This window comes from Ruditapes philippinarum, unplaced genomic scaffold (genome assembly GCF_026571515.1).
Source record: "Ruditapes philippinarum isolate M1 unplaced genomic scaffold, ASM2657151v2 ctg6823_1_1_1_1, whole genome shotgun sequence".
Taxonomy (NCBI): Eukaryota; Metazoa; Mollusca; class Bivalvia; order Venerida; family Veneridae; genus Ruditapes; species Ruditapes philippinarum.
The window spans coordinates 9151-27361 of record NW_026855247.1 but is presented as its reverse complement, the minus strand read 5'-3'; the positions used below and the strand labels follow the sequence as shown (position 1 = coordinate 27361).

Here is an 18211-nt window from a genome sequence, read left to right as displayed (position 1 = left end):
TTTGTGACAAACATCATTTACATACATTTAGTCTAATCCAACAATTAGTACCCTAACAGACCAAAAAATGGCATGGGAAAAGCAAAAAATGTAAAAAAAGACAAAATATAGAAACTTATGCCAGAGGTATCCTTAAGTTAGATATCATACAGCCTATATGTAGAGATACACATAATCAGCTTGTGTTTATGTTGATTTTATTAATATGGCAAAGCCTCTGAAATTTATTTTTCTTGTAGATTTTTTAGTCTCTAAGAGACAACGAGTTATTTGGGGAAAACTTCGTTGCTGACAATTCTTCTCAAGATAAAAATACATAACAGTAAAACTAAACCGTTCATTAACAAAACTGTAACAATTACTCTATTATTTTTTTTCCTATAAGCTATAATTACTTTACAGTACCCAGTTGGATAAAGGCCCAACTAATTTATTGTTTTAATAATAATTGCTTTAGATTTTTTTTTCGTTAAATCATCTGAAAGCACAATTGTTGTGTGCTAAACACCGATAAACCCGACTCGTAAAGCTAACATATCCCACATAAAAACCAAACTCGAAAACCCACATCACAGGGCATGTAAAGCTTACACATAACCATGGCCACGGGAACCGACATTGGCTTTAACTTGAAATGAAATAATGTAGGTTTTACAATAGTTTGTCTGCCTCCTTAACAGACAAGCATTAACAACTTGCAATGCAATATATGTGATACAGTGAAACCAGAAATGTAAGTATAAATTCAATTACATATGCAAAACATTCTTGATTTTTGGCAAAAATTGTAAACCACAAATGTTTAAATATATTATACTAAATGGTTTATTTCAAAAGGTCTGTAAACTATTCATTTAAGATAAATAAAGCTTAAATTAGTTGAAGTGCAGTTTTTAACAACCTAAATATACAACCTGTAAAGAATAAAGCTCAACTTTTAAAGTAAAACTAAATACACCACGAATAAACTGAATAAGACCACCTCCTCATACAACGTAAAGTACTAAAAATAGCGGTGGAAAATTGGGGATTCCCCATCCCCTCTACCCTAAGAAATTCCCTATCAAAACCTCAATTGAAAAAAATACAACAGAGTAAAATGAACCCTGTATAAACGCCATATCTTTTTTTTAGGCCTTGTCACGCTGGACTGGTACATTAACAAGACTGCAGTAATCCTATATCTGGAACTGATTCGTGCCGGGAAAGAACACGCATGTCCCAAAGTGGTCACAATAAATCATGAATATCCTGAGGCACTCAATTTAACGTTAATAGCCAGAGGTCCTCCTCATGACAGTTTAAAAATTTGAGTGGAATTATTGCATAGGGCACTAAGTACATCATTATTTAAAGTATGTGTTGTAATAGAAAGTAAATAAGTACAGAAAACAGTTATAGTTAATCATAGATTTTTATTCTTGTCAAACCAGAGGTAAAGTAAAAATAGTACATTAAAAGAATATAACGACAATAGCAAACAGAAAGAATAATACCAGGAATAAAAGGAACACATTAATTACACTTTGGTTATGTTAATTAAAGATAATGGCAGCCAGTGTTCTCAATGTAGATTTATCTCCCGTATTACAAAAGGGCATATTTGGTAAAAAAAAAATCTGAATGTTCTCGGCTGACAGTTCTTTTCCCAAAGAAATAAATAACATAGAATAGTCAACTACATGTACCACAGTTTTACTTTTTCTCATGAAAAAAAAAACCCCCACAACACCTGAACTACAAAATGTATACATGAGCATGATTTGTTTATGAAGAAATCTTGCTAGTTTCTGGACTTGTGAGAATGAAAAACATCTAAAAGTTATTTGTCCTTTGTTCTTACTAGAATAGAAGCAAATATTTTGTAATATTTAAATAAGTACTACTTACATATTTTCAATACCTGATAAAATAGAAACCAGAGTATTAATATACCAGAAACAGCTAAATTCACAGAAAAAACAATAAAATATGATAATAACAACATCATCAGATAAACAGCTCACCATGGTTGTACAAATAACAAAATACATGCAATAAAAAAAGCAATTGTCGCAACCTGACTCTTGAAATTGACCCATTATAAATTGGTAATGTAATTTGACCAAATTGTGTAGTTGTCAATTTGGTAGTGAAGATGTCAAAATTGGCCTAAAGATAAATTTCATTGGGTACAAAAAAAAAACAAAAAACATCTTCATTTGAAACATAAAAAATACAAATATAATAAGATAAATTTTTCAGAATTGACCTAAATTATATCACCTGCTATGCACAGTGCCAATGTTTTCCTAGAAGATTAAAAAATTTAATTTAAATTTTATTTGTTTTCATTTCCTCAAATGAATTCATTGTGAAAATCCATTTAAAACAGCAAAAAAGACCTGTTTCATCTAAACAAAGACAATAATTATCTAAACTCTCAAAAAAGCAAAAAAAAACATATATAAACCAAAAAACAAATCAAACATACAAAAATACATTGCCAAAATTTAACAGTGTAAAAAAGGTCACAGTAAAAAATGGTCAATCAATGAAAATAACAGAAAATTTTATCTACTTGAAACCCGGGCAATAAACAAAATCAATTTAAAGACCATTAAAAACAAACACAATGGATATATTTAATACAAAATAATTCACTAAGAAATGGCAAATTGTGAAAAACATACAAGAACACCTTCAAAACATGGCCTCAACTTTGCCCCCCTCAACCAAGCTTGGATAGGGCATATTAGAATAAAGCCGAGGCTGAGCATGTAAAATAGCATGTTACCAACGCATCGATCCACAACGCCGCTCAACGAACCGAAAAACAGAACCCAAACCAGGCGCGCGACCATCGTCAACCCCAAACACATAATCAAAGCCCAAAAAATGACTACAAAAAAAAACGAGAAAAAAGAAAAAACTGACACCGCAAAATGGAACAGCTCACCCGCATCCAATAACGCTCCCATCATCACTAAACTGATGAGGGGACATATTCAAAAGCTCACTTTCACATTATAAAATCATCTTTAAAGATCGCAACAAATTTCCATTCAGTAGAAAAAAAAAGAACACATTAACGCCAATCAACAACACAAAGAAATATCTTGACAAACTAAAATATTCAAACAAAAATATAAAATTCAATAACAAAAAATAAACCAAAGACTGAGAAAAACTGAGAAAAAGACAGATCCTCCAGTCAATAAAGTCAAAAAACTGTAAAAGAGTCCGATCCAAAACAGCGATCAAATATAATTGAACATCTCTGAACCTTGCTGCGCCGAACGAGGAACCCCACGCAAAAGAAGGCCTTAAAAAGGCAAATCAATCCTGAAATTGAACACTGTCTAGCCATCACACTGTGCATAAACGCAAAATACATATAAATAATAAGATCAGAAAACCAACTTTCCGTTACTGAAAAAATAGATTAATTGAATACATCACAACTCTCCAAAGATGCTAATTAACACAAAAATATTCTTTCCCACGACTAAGTTCAATAGATTCGGGAAATAAACACACAATCAGAAATAACCTTCAATAATCAAAATCAAGTACATAATTGTCTAACTTAGGAGCAACATCACACCGTCTAAGGAGTGCCTTTAAACTTAAAGTTAAAAACTTTAAATTAAAGTTTCTAAAGAACCAATAACTAAGCAATTCAAAACTATGTCACATCCCATGTGAACTTGATCTCGGTAACGCCGGTTTAAAAATAAAATTCCCTTCATAACAAAACGTTAATCAAATTAGGTGAATCACACAATCATTCCTAACAATGACAAAGTCTCAAAACAAGCCTGGAAACACACCGAATAGACTCTTTCAAACAAAAAATAAAAACATAACCTCCATTCATCTAAGAACACACGTAACACCAAAACAGCATCTTCCAAGCCAGGAATACTGTTACAGTTCCTTTTCCAAGAACAAGGATATGCAAACAATCTGGAAGTAATCCCTACCTGGAGAATCGCTGATAGTTGAAGAGCGGACAAAAGCTTGAGAATGGACCATGACACACGACTGGGGGAACTTAGGCAACCTCTCAATCCAATTGTACGCGGCAACCTAACAGGATCAGAAATTTAGAAGATCATAATATAGTGGAAACCAAAATTGGTTTCTCCCAAAAGGGATAATCAATATAGCTTTTTTAACCTATCATCTTTTAATTTATTGATAACTCTCCCAACCAACGAGAATGGTTGAAAACAAATAGGGCTTAAGGTTTGACCAAGGAAACGAAAAAGCATCATTTCTATATGCCCCCAGGCTGGGGAAACATGACACACAACCTTGACAATTGGACAGTTTAACCTAGACGGCAAATAAATCGATGTCTGGAAAGAACATCTGTGAACAGATTTCTATCAAAATCTCCTTTTTTAACAATCCATTCAGCAGACTCTGAACGAAAATGTCGAGAAAAAATCAGCTTGTACATTCTCTGAACCTTTAAGATAATTAGCTGATAAAAATATAGATCTCTCTAAGCACCAATTCCAGATATCAATAGCTAAACTATCAAGACTGGGGAAGACATTCCACCCATGTCATTTATGTATGCCACAGCTGTCACATTGTCTGAAAAAACCTGAAGATGACAACTTTTAAAACTATCATACAAGGCTTTAATTCCATTAAAAACAGCTAAAAGTTCTAAATAATTTATGGCAAAACTTTGTTCACAAATTAACCAACGGCCATTAGCAACTGAACCTGATGAAAACATCAACACAAGCCCAGCCAAGTTTACTAGCATCTGTTTGACACGTAAAGGAAATATTTTGAGGTCGTATTCGCTTACCATTCTTGAGACGTATATTTTTCAAGCCACCAACGAATTTCAGATTTTGCACCTTCAGACAAAAACACTTTATTGTCAAAATTCATATTTTTACCTAATCCATTAATTTTTACATCTTTCCATTTGTCTATAATGAGAGGAGCTTCTAAAACTGCATGGAAGGCATTTATAACAGACCCTATAAATGAAGCAAGCTCTCTAACAATCACTAACTCACTGTGAATGAGATTATTAGCCTTTGAGAGTATTTTCTCAATCTTTTCCTCTGTCAAAAACACCATAAAAAAAAACTGAATCCAAAAGATACCCAAAAAAGACAATTTTATGACTAGGTACCAAACTTGATTTTTTTCTCATTAATAACATAGCCTAAAGACTGTAATGTGTCACAAATAATCTTTGCATTTTCTAGACACAAATCTCTATCACAGTTCATATTTAAAGAATCATCTATATAATAGGCACATCTGATGGCTTGAGAACGAAACCAGGCATAAATAGGTTTTAATAATTTGGTAAAGACTCTAGGTGCAGCACTATAACCAAATGGTAAACAAACAAAGGCATATAATGAATCTCTCCAATAAAATTTCAGAAATTTTTGGAACTCTGAATGAATGGGAATAGAAAAGTAAGCATCTTGTAAATCAAACTGAACAAAAAATAATCATTTTCTGGAACAACCAAAAACTTGAATGCCCGTTTGAAATGTCATAAGAAACAAAATTATTAAACTCTTGAGATTAATGATGCTACATACCATTGGCTTTTTCACACAAAAAAATAGAAATAAAGATCACTTCCTCCACAGAAGTGCAATACCCCTTTTAAGCCAAATTTCACTCAGAAACTCTAAATACCCATTCTTCTGGTAAAAATGATTCCTTTGAAGAAAATGCACAGAAACATTCAAATCCAAGAATACCCGAACATACAAAACCCAAAGGGTCATAGAAAACTTCCCATTCATGGAATAAAATATCTTAACTACCTACCCGAACTATTTCTCCCCGTTTTGAGTCCGTCAACAGGGCGGACTTAAATTTCCCCTCCCATGAGCTCCTGGAAAACCACCCACCTGGAATAAGTTCCATCTTCCTCTGTAACATGATCTGCCAGAAAAAACACCTTTCGAAAGAAATCCTATTACGTGCTATAATCTCCCAGATTAACCCAACGTCACAATGGAATCCCTTTAAGAAAGTCAACCAAAGAGGTTGAATAGGACAGACATTTACAACAAATTAATACCTCCTTTCAATGATGGACGACAAATATTACGTCGAACAATGTTATACTTGCTGTCAAGAATGACAAGAAAGCAGAAATAACTGTTAGCCTTGGTTAGCAAGAAATAGGAGGTCTTCAAAATCTAGCCCCTAATAAGCACCATATCCAGCGTAACAACACTAATATCCGAAAATAGAACGGTCATGATACCGAGAACGTTTATCCATAACCGCCAAATTTCCAGTCACACATGGGAGACAAACCTTCTCACAGTTAGCTGGTACAGGATATTTATCACAAAGTTCATCACTGTCACAAAGTGCGGTGCAGGCAGTATTAATGAGTTTAGCTAAGGAGGAAGAAATTGCCTCACCTTTATTTCTCTGCTTAATTTTAGGCAGGCCCCAATCTTCATCATCACTAACATGGACACATCGTCCTCTCCAAACATTGAATCAATCAGCCTTTTAGTCATATCTCGACTTCTAGCATGCCTTACAGGTCTGTGGCCAATACTGTCATCGCTATCTAAAAAATCATTTTCAACTTCAATTTGCATATTAGTGTGCTCGGGCCAAATCAACATACTCATTTTCCATATCACTTTGTTCCATAGAAAAAGTGTTAGAATCCTGTGGAGCAGGAAGCCCCAATTTACTACGTAACAACTCTAAATCATCAGAGGGATAATTTATTCAAATCAATCAAACTTTTGTTAGCGTTCCTTGATTTTGTCCCCTTATCACTACAGATCGGCTAACTACCAACAGGCATACTCATCGCGACCTCGACCACGAAACACGACTAATTCGCCAGCCTTTAAACCACGGCTTCTACTTAACGGGACATCGTCTCCGAAAATCCAGAAACCGAACTAGTCAAATAGTAAACACATCTTCAATTCGAACAATAAAATCCATTACGGGAACACGCTCGACAGGGGGGCTCATATGAAAAAACAACAAATCACCACCCATCGACAGAGCCAAAAATACGTAATAAGAAAAAAAATAACAAAATAAATCACGTTCAATCACAACACCGGACAAACATTAAAAGCTTCTAGAGCTGTAATACAAAACAATACCCTCAAGAAACTGCGATAAGAAAACGAATAAAAGAAGTCTGTAAACGTGTGTTACTAATCAATTGCGACGCCAGGAAAACTATGATTTCTGGGGTTGACATGGTCGCGCGCATGGTTTGGTCATGTTTTTTACGGTTCGTTGAAGCGGCGTTGTGGACTCGATGCGTTAGGATAACATGCTATTTATACATGTGAAAGCTGAGGCCTTATGAAAATACTGTGTTTTGTGTACTAGTCTAATAGAATGATTTTTGAAAAATATGACAGACAATTGACACACCAGTTTAAAGGAACTTCACTCTTCAATCTTAAGAGGTTCAAAAATTTAAGAGTGTAAAAGTTAAACTTCTTAGCTGGAACATTTAAAACACAAAGATATGCAAAAGATTATCAAAAAGTATACTTAAAAACAAATTGAAAATTGCTTCTGGGTTATTTCCATATTTAGAATAATTATTCTGGAAAAATTAAGTAAGCGAATAGTCTTAAATCTGGCACACTTAAGTTAATGGTCTAGACTTACATGAAATGGAACATTCATCTAAAAAAACATCATTTCCAGTCCCCTCATGTCAAAAAACCTCAGTTGAGTCTCTTTAAGATCTTATTATCAGGTTAAACACAAAACTTAATGAATTTACCAGTTATCAAAGGTTTTAAACAAATTCAACAGTCACATTTTGAATGGAAATGCTGGTAATTTAGTACTGTGGAAATATGAGCAAAGTTTTAACCTTTTGCCTGTGACTCTGTGATGCCAGGTCTATGCTGGGTTTTGAAGACTTTTAATGTATTGAGGAATAAACACTGTAGGGGCATGCCTATGATTTCATGTGGAGAAGTTGTTTGCTTGTAATTTGTTTAGAGGAACATTGGTCTGAGGTGAAAACTCCAGATAACTGCTAATACCAGCATTTATATACAGCTGAAAGAGTACTCATATGTTCATACTGAACATCTGAAATGCTCTAGAAACACAGCTTGTGAATCAATTTTGGATCAAACAAAAATAGAACAAACTTTTAGTATGGTGTTATTTTTCACTGCCAGCTGCAGGCTATATATAGACCTGCTTCATGACAATTGTTCCACTCTTTGGTCAGATAAAAGGGGATGGAGAATGTAATGTAAATGTTGATAAAAGTAATCAATTGATTGAAACAGAAGAACCCGACAGCAGTTAAGTGTCTGATATTACCAAAGTGGAACTCATTGATTGCAAATTGATTCAAAAATTGCTCAGTCATTAGCTACTGCTTAATAGCCATTAAATGTCTTTTTTTATATCAGACTAAATTTTTTTTGTCTGGATTTCAAATAATAGAATTAGCTTAGGTTTTCTTAAATTCAATAACTCAAGCTGGATTATGGTAAAGTTAGATATAAGCCTTATAATTGCGCCGCGTCATGACAAAACCAACATAATGGGTTTGCAACCAGCATGGATCCAGACCAGCATGCGCATCGGCGCAGTCTGATCAGGATCCATGCTGTTCGCTTACAGACCCTATAACAAGTAGAGAAACTGATAGCGAACAGTATGGATCCTGATCAGACTGGGCGGATGCGCAGGCTGGTCTGGATCCATACTGGTCGCAAACGCACTGTGTTGGTTTTGTAGTGACGCGGCTCATATAATCAAATCATTCAGGAGAGTCACCATATAGTTTTATGATAAAGCCATGTATTTAAAAGTTTAATGGGGCTGCAGAGACTTAAACTTGGTAGTAATTGGCTTAAGCTGTGGATGAAATCATAAAAAACATATTACAAGAATTTCTATCGAATCATAATTTAGATTATACTGAAAAAATTTATCTTTAAAGAAATAACTTACATATAATAATCACAGTTTAATAATATTACTTTTATTGTAAAATTATTTTTTTAATAACAAAATGTGTTATTTTTCATTTAAAGAGCTATAATATAAGAACAAATGAAAAAGGCTGTTCTCGATTAACATTTCCTTAAATATTTCTGACTATCATTCCAAAGTTCATGACAGAAAACTGGTGCATGCAAACAAAAGCTAACAAAAGCAGCATATTTTTCTGTTTAATTTGTGTTCATATTTGAAAAATATGCTCCGCTTAATTACATGTAGTAGCAGGTGTAAATATTTCATCTGTTATAACCTGACAGGTTTGTTTATTATTAGCTCTAATATTACAGGTTAAATGCTTAATTAGCTCTTTATACAGGTATAACCTTTATTACCCCTTGACAGGTTGAATACTGACTTTAAATTAGATTTCATGCTGACTGCCGCACCTACCTGTAAATAAAAATAAAGTGCCTTTAAGTGGTACTAATTTTGTTAATGTTAACAGAATATAAGCCCTCTGTATCTTTAATTGTGGGTTTAGTAATTAAGGACCAACTGATTGTTGCAATAAATCATGCCAATAGCCCTTTGGTTAAACGAGGCAATTTATTGTTAAAAAGAATATAAGCAATACCATTTAAAAATTATAACTTCATGGCATATTTGCCATTTGAATGAAAACTATTTTGTGCTTTGCTTAAAATGCTTTTGGTAGTAAAAGAATTGAATGGCCTTTTTTTGGGGGGGGGATAAGTGGGTTTGGGGTGGGGGGTTGTGTTAATTTTAAAAGACACGATAGGCATTATGAAAATACGTAACCCCTGTAAGTTAAAAAGTGGATTTATGAGTTACACAAGAAAGTTAATTTTCATGTTTAGATGTTGAATTTAAGCAGGTGCCTAGGGGCTTGGAAGGTAATTGCACTTACCAGTACCATCCATGAGCAGGCTCCGTGAGTCCAACCAAGCCTGCAACAATTTCAATTTTGTTGTTTTGACTTTTTGAGTATTCTTTAGGGTTTCCATTTTTGTCTGATTTACAAGTTAAAATATATTAGGCTTCCAAGAAAGAGGTTCAGTTTGATGCTGAAAGTTGTCAGTTTTTGTATCAGGTTACTTATAATAATCTTGCTGTACCTTGTAAAAATATGTAATATTTACAAAAGTCTCAGTGTTTTGAAGTTATATAGATTTGATGTTGCCTAAAGGTATAGGATTATGATCTGAATGTTGACAGCCTTTGTATCCTATTGAATGCAGTGTTTCTTCTATTACAGGTGTAATTTTAACAGGCTTTTAATCTAGATATCAGGTTAAACAAAGCACAATGTTGGATGCTGATAAAGGCTTTGTAAAAGGTCTATTGCCAACAAAGCATGAGTATCAAGTTAAAAGCTAATTATGCTCATATTACAGATTTAATGCAGATAAACATTTGTACTAAGTCAGTATCTTTGCTATCTAAACATGGATTTCCTGCTCTCCAAGTTTCTGCTGACATCTTTATAGTTCTTTTGATACCAGTAACATTGATTATTTCATTCAAAGAGAGGTTGTTTTTTTATGTCATTCGTGAAGCATGAAGAATTCTTCTGCTGAAGCATCAATTTCAAATGCAAAAAGAGAACTGATTTTCAAGAAAATAAAATAGATAATTTGAATATTTTATTGATTGTTGGCATTTAAGACTTTAGCATTGCTTTCATTTTCTGTGTAGAAACTTGCAATGCTTTAAATTACAAAGCTTATTCTTTATAATTTATTATTATGTTAATACTAGTATTTTGACTATAGCCTGAATGTTTAGACTGCATGAATGTGCAGGCTGGCCTGGCTCCATATTAGTGGCATTAGGCTAGTATAATCACAATTCTTAAAATGTCAGCATGCAGGGTTAATGGATCAAATTGTTGGTTCTAAGAAAGAGATTCTATGAACATTTATATACATTTTCCTTAGTGGATTGTCTGCTTAGGAATTTTAATAATAATTAGCTTATCAAACTTATCATACGTGACTGAAGCTGAAAAAAAGTAAAGTTTCAAAGCACTGAAACCAAATAAAACGTCTTGAAAATCAATTAAATAAGGACAATACAGTATGACAAGGACTGTAATTATTATATTGCAATATTTTATTGCAATAAATGTGGATATAATTGCTAGGTCAGATATATCTGCACTTAATTGATAGACTTTTTGGAAGAAGAATTTGGTAGTCTTCCAGGTCCTTAAAAATAGTAGTAGTAAGAACCTTCCAGTTTGATATGAAAATGTAATATTTTCTTTTTTCTGGATAAATATAATTAGTCCCCTACCGGTTTACCGGAGGGGACTTTAGGTTTACCCTCCGTCCGTCTGTCCGGCCGTCAGTCCGTCAGTCCGTCTGTCCGTCCGTCAGTCCGTCCGTCCACAAAACTGGATCCCGCGATAACGCAAAAAGTACTGAAAATATTTTAATGAAACTTGATATATGGATAGATGGCAGTATGGAGATTATGCACGTCTTTTTCTTTTCTTCCTATGTTGAAAATTCTGGTTGCTATGGCAACAAATAGACTGAAAATATGGCAAATTTTACACATAACCTGGATCCCGCGATAACGCAAGAAGTACTGAAAATATTTTTATGAAACTTGATATATGGATAGCTGGCAGTATGGAGATTATGCACGTCTTTTTCTTTTCTTCTTATGTTGAAAATTCTGGTTGCTATGGCAACAAATAGACTGAAAATATGGCAAATTTTACACATAACCTGGATCCAGTGATAACACAAAAAGTACTGAAAATATGTTTATGAAACTTGACATATGGGTAGATGGCAGTATGGAAATTATGCACATCCTTTTTTATCTTCCTATGTTGAAAATTCTGGTTGCTATGGCAACAAATAGACTGAATTTCAAGATTTCTGATTCTAGTTTTTAAGTTTTTTCACTATAAGTTCTTTATTTCTTAAGGTATTTTCTTCAAACTTTAAATATAAGTTGATTGTTATCAACCACATCATATGTGACAAGGTTTACAACTCTAGCACAAAATTTATCAGAATTACCTCCCTTGAACTTAAAATTTTCATGAAAAAAACATTGTTTTTTTTTTTAATAACTTCTTTTTCTGAATGTATCTACTTCAAACTTCATATAAATGTTTCTTGTTGTCACTCAACATTTGTGAGTGTTCAATACTCTAGCAAGACTATTTCCAGAATTATGCCCCTTTTGAACTTAGACTTTTTTTTGAGAAATTGGTAATTTTTACTCCAACTTCTTCAATCATGATAGGATTTAAAAAAATGTTACATTTTGATAACAGGGATGTTTAAAAAATAACTTTAGAGTGTCCTTCAGTCTATCTGTCTGTACATAAAAACTGTTTCCTGTGATCACTTTTCAAGAACTTTTTCAACAAATTTACTTAAAATAGGAACCTAAGTGAATGGCCAATGGCCCTTCAGAATGTTGCTTGGGCTCTTACCGGTAGGGGACTTATGGATTGCTCGCAATACTATGATAATTGCTTGTTGTAATTGTGTCAGAAACAGATTTCAGTTTTGTTTTAAAATAGAGATAAATAAAGAATCCTTAAATGGCGTACAACACGATAAAATTGAAAATGTTGCAGACTTGGTTTGCTTGAGCCTTTTCATGGAAGGTAATGGAAAGTGCAAGTTACCCTTCACACCTTACGCCCCCTAGCACAGCCTTAAAGTTAAACCAATTTTCAATAATTGATCAAAGTAAAAGCCATTATGACTTGTCAGTGAAATAGTCCAATGTATCTCTGAGACTTGTAATATAGAACAATGACCTGTTCTATAATGTCTGGCTTCCTGTTGAAAAATGATTGAATGTATGATGATAATGGCCAGTCTGTCTCTTTCATATCTAGAATCAGATGTAGTGATTGGGACAATAAAACTATTATAAAAGTGCATTTATTTTGCTTTTTCTGGCTTTGTGTTAAAGTGTTTAATGAGAGAACAATAATTGTTGTAGAATGTTAGATAAAGATTTTGCTGATGTGGCAGTGAATTTTTCTTGCCAGTTTCTGAGAGATTGTTTGCACAATTCAATATTTCATTCATGACACCTGTTATTATGTATCGTGGCAGTCAATATTTATTGCTGACGTCAGCAAAAACGTAAATCAGAGATATTAAGTTAAACAAGGTCAGTTAATGTCAGAAGTTCATTTAAAGTTCTGATATGGTATTAACTGATTGATCATGAAACTGTGTAAATAATGTAATTAGAAAAATTGACTTGCTCTGATTTATAGAGTTGTATGATGTTAAAATGAAATATGAATTTATGAATGAAATTTATAACAGTTCCTTATGATGTAACCAACTCATCCGTATCAATTATATCCAATTACGAAATAATATAATTTTAAGTAAAGTTGTTTAAATTTAAATGTCTTCAAGTGAAGTCTTAATATGCAATTTAAGGATTGAAATGCATCTGAAAGAAATAATTAAATATCTAAATATAGCTTATTATACCATTTAAATACATCTTTCATTACTATTTATAAACTTTTTTCTTACAAAATTGTTTAACTAAATGTTTGTCAAAACTTTATTCATATGTAGTAAATTATTAAGAATTATTTCTTTGCATCTTAATTATAGAACTTATAAGTATAAACTATTTGATAAAAATTCAATTTATAAATTATAATGCAAATTGATCAGTTTATAATTGGGCAAAATGTTGAACTTTTAGAAAAGAAAGCCAACAGAGTTTTTTGTACCAATTTCCTCTATTATTCTGAATATATTCCTTCACTATCTAATATTGCATGATGTCACGTCGTGAAGTATATGTACATGACAACAAACATACACTCCCACATAAGTTATAGACTGATTGATGATGTTTATCTGGGCATTCATAGATGAATATAATGGGAGAATCAAGCAATAAATTCTTGAATAAAAAAATGAAATGTTTATCAGACTTCCTTTTTGTCATTTTTAGCTCGACTATACGAAGTATATGGAGAGCTGTCCTACTCGCCCCGGCGTCGGCGTCTGCGTCCAGATTTTAGATTAAAGTTTTGGTGCAGTAAAATATTTTTCACTATAACTTTGTCATTTCTTAAGGTATCAACTTCAAACTTCAAATATATGTTCCTTATCATCAACAACATCTTATGTGACAAGGTTCATAACTCTAGCACCAATATTTTCAGATTTATCTCCCTTGAACTTAGAATTTTCCTTAAAAAATACTATTTTTTACTGTTACTTCTTTATTTCTTAAGGGATCAAACTCATACTTTAAATATTAGATGTACCTTATCATCATCCCCATCTTATGTGTTAAGGTTCATAACTCTAGCACCAATATTTTCAGATTTATCGCCCCTTGAACTTAGAATTTTCCTCAAAAAGTACTATTTCTTACTGTTTCTTCTTTATTTCTTAAGGGATCAACCTCATACTTCAAATATATTTACGTTATCATCATCCCCATCTTATGTGACAAGGTTCATAACTCTAGCACCAATATTTTCAGATTTATCTCCCTTTGAACTTAGAATTTTCCATAAAAAATATTATTTTTTACTGTTACTTATTTATTTCTAAAGGGATCAACTTCATACTTCAAATATATTTACGTTATCATCATCCACATCTTATGTGACAAGGTTCATAACTCTAGCACCAATATTGCAAGAATTATCTCCCCATAAACTTAGATTTTTTTACTAGAAAAATGTTATTTTTTATTATAACTTTTTTATTTTTAAAGGTATCTACCTCAAACTTCAAATACTTATTCCTTATCATCAATTACATTTTATGTGACAATGTTCATAACTCTTGAAGCAATATTTACACATTTATCTCTCTTTGAACTTAGGATTTTCTTTAAGAAATATAATAACTTCTTTACTTTTTAAGGTATCTACTTCAAACTTCAAATATTTTTATATTTCTTATCATTACACAAATGTTGTGTGACAAGGTCCATAACTCTAGCATGACTATTTCTAGAATTATTCCCCTTGATCTTGGAATTTATGTTAACAAATATTATTTTTTTACTATAACTTAATACATAATTATACATAATTGATTTTTCTTTCATAGTTTTGTCCTCCTTACTGCGTCCAGTATTTTATTAGTCGAGCTTCGCTGTCTCCTGTGACAGCTCTTGTTTTTAGTATTTTAAGCATGCTCAGCAACAGTTAAAATAGATTTAAGTTGTTCGGTTATGGAAAATTACTCTCTTACAATGTTATCTACATTTTCTTCTTGGGAAATAAATTTCTGATATGGTTTTAACCAGTTAAGGCAGTGTCTCTATCAAAGTTAAACTGATTACAAAATATTTTTTTCAGAAAAAACAAGGTTTCTGCTTGTGATAAAGTTAAGGAAGCTCAATGAATGTTTTCGTTTAAGAAATGTATATAATGGTTGTTTTTTTGTACAAAAGTGTTTCTTTTTTCTTATATCAGTTTTATATTTTTATAGATTATAAAGTCTTCAGGCCAAACAACAGTATGGTGTGATGGTGAAATCTTGTGTTTTCTGTGTTGTTTGCCTTTGTCCATATTTTCACACAAAATATTCATTTAATTTGTCTGTATGTCACTTAAGGTATATTATAAACTACTGAAAAACTCACCCTGTCTGTTTCCAAGGCAATTGTGTTGACATTATTGAGAATTCCTGGCAGACACTGGACAATGTGTCCGTATTGGTCTGACAATTCATTCCTCAAATATTGGCCAGATTTTCGGTTTAGATTTTTCAACGGCTGACATATTTCTGTCTTTAAGTAGTGCTATAATGTCAATGTACGTTATTGGCATTCTAGATTTGTTGTAAAATTAACTAAATTGGAAGTGATTTTAATTGAATTTTCAACATGTATTTATGTTAAAATGTCTCTGTGACATTGACTGATACCGAGACATTGATTCTTATAGTCATTTGTCTCTCCCTCCTGATTCGTTAGTTGTTGGCCACTTGCAGAGAGTTTGGTAATTACTGGTAAGTTATCCAGGTAAGCTGGTTAGGTGGATCGACCACCGAGATAATAATGACCAAAAAAATGTTGGAAAAAAAAACAACAACAAAAAACAAAACACAGAAATAAAACAAATAAACAAATATTGGTGCTTTGTAACCTGGAAGCAGTGTCAGACATTCGGTCATGATTGTAACCAATAAGTGTTATGTAGTGCCTTATAACATAGCACATGCTGTTATATACTAGTTTTAAGTTTGAAAAAGAAAAATCATTTTACACTTTCTGTTATTATTAAAAAAGTATTATTAGGTCATTGCAATCTCCAGTCGACAAGTTGATAATGTTTACTGCACAAATACTTTATCCTATAATAAAGTACTCCTCCGTGTCATATTATTTTATTTCTTTTGTCATTTGCAAAGGGAGAAACATTCTTGAAATTTAAAGAAATAAATAACAACATAAAATAATGCAATTTTATTACAAAGCTTCTAGAAATATATTCCTGGCAATGTAATTTCAGGATGAAAATTAAAACATAATTTTGCTACAACCTAATTTACTGATAATTGACAGTGATTGGCATTATAATGAGGAAACATTGATCTTATAATTATTCTATTAGTCTGGTTGTTTGTCAATTATCACTAGACTGGTTTGTGTAAGTTAATTGGCCCAAAGATGTAACTAACAGAACCTAACCACACCAATTATCCCCAAAGGAACTGTGATTTATTTCTTTTGCTTAGAATTGGTCAGAGATCTGTCAAATTGTAGGCCTTTTTAACTGTCTGATGGATATTTTCTAGCTATTGTATGCCATCTAAGCTTGATTTAACTCCACAGATCAGCCAAGAAATTTCTTTATCAGTATCCAGGAGAATTGAATTGACAAAGTTTTAGAGGTTGTTTATTCGTGGCTAGTGAAGTATGGCAGTAAATTCTGTGACATATGGTAGGAATAGGACCATTGTTCAGATGTTAGAGATAAAGGCCACCTGAGCCATGTTCACACCAGATATCTGACCTTGTTAGACCTATATGTTACAGCTTTGAGTTTGAACAAAGTGGATTATATTCTAACCTTTACCAGGAAATTATTATAGATTAATCTTTGATAGGTCGTAAAGGTCAACAAATACTTGTTTGACTTTATTTTCAAAGTTAAGTTTACACTGTTTACAGGCACTCAGGAAGGATAAAAACTTATTTTAATGAAAACTGAAACATGTTGATTGGAAGTTGGAAGACTAAACTTTTTGAGGAAGTGTTGCTTTAATTGTATTTGATATACATGTATATTTGCTTTTATTATAATGAATCTTTTTAATCTTTTAACTTTTTATATTTTATAAACAAAGTTGTTACCACAGTTATGCAAATGAGTAAAGTTTTATTGGTTAAAAAAAATCTGTTATTAAAGCTTTAAATTCAAGAAAGTTTTTTCTAAAGATTTTTAAGTGGTTAATTTTTCTTACCCATTTTTTTCTTTAGAATAGTGTACCAATAGCATGGATATGTCAGCTTTGAGGTATTAAAGATTTCATGTTTTGAATGTGGATAATTTCTAATTTCACGAATCATCTGAATTTAGAGGGGTGGGGTGGGGTGGTGGAGGAGGGGTACATGTAATTTATTGGTACTTAGGTAATTGGTCAGATTATTTACTGACCTTAATTTAGTCAAAAGACACATAAGGGAATATTATTGTTTTCCTCATTGAATAACTATATTATTGGGTATTATCAGAATATTTTTGATCTAATTTAATGTCTAAGTAAAACTGATTGTATCACATTATTTATTGAACGGGTCTTATTCAGTAATTGGATGGTCTACATAATTAATTGTTTACTTGCAGGACAAGCTCATGTAGCGGGGGAGTAATGGAGTCGCGGCTGGAAAAGTTCCAGATCATCTTCAATAATCCAACAGCCACTTATCATGTAAGCGACACAGTCTATGGGTATGGATGGGTCATATTGAAGGAACCAATTTTCATTCAAAGTAAGTCCTTAAATGTTTGTCTGAGAGCAAGGTCACTTCAGCTCAAGGATTGCCATAAAAACCAATCTTCAACCATCTTGAGTGCTAATTGCATTGCAACAGACCAATTAAGCCAAGTTGCATCTAATCTCCTTTACTGTAACATTTGGCTTTTAAAGGAACTCCACAAAGGCATAAAACATAAAATTTGAAAATCTTACAAATATGAAGTGAAGCACATTATATGGGGAAAATCTGCAAAGGATAACACAGAAATATA

The 18211-nt window shown here is 32.4% G+C and overlaps 1 long non-coding RNA gene across 1 annotated transcript in view; it reads left to right on the top strand.

The window, feature by feature from the left end:
• The window catches only part of LOC132742635 (uncharacterized), a 49741-nt gene extending 31751 nt beyond the window's left edge, over nucleotides 1-17990 (top strand). Inside the window, exon 3 of the long non-coding RNA XR_009627452.1 lies at nucleotides 17807-17990. This is a non-coding gene — a long non-coding RNA (uncharacterized LOC132742635). The remainder of the gene's footprint in view (nucleotides 1-17806) is intronic.
• The last annotated feature ends 221 nt before the right edge of the window (nucleotides 17991-18211 follow it).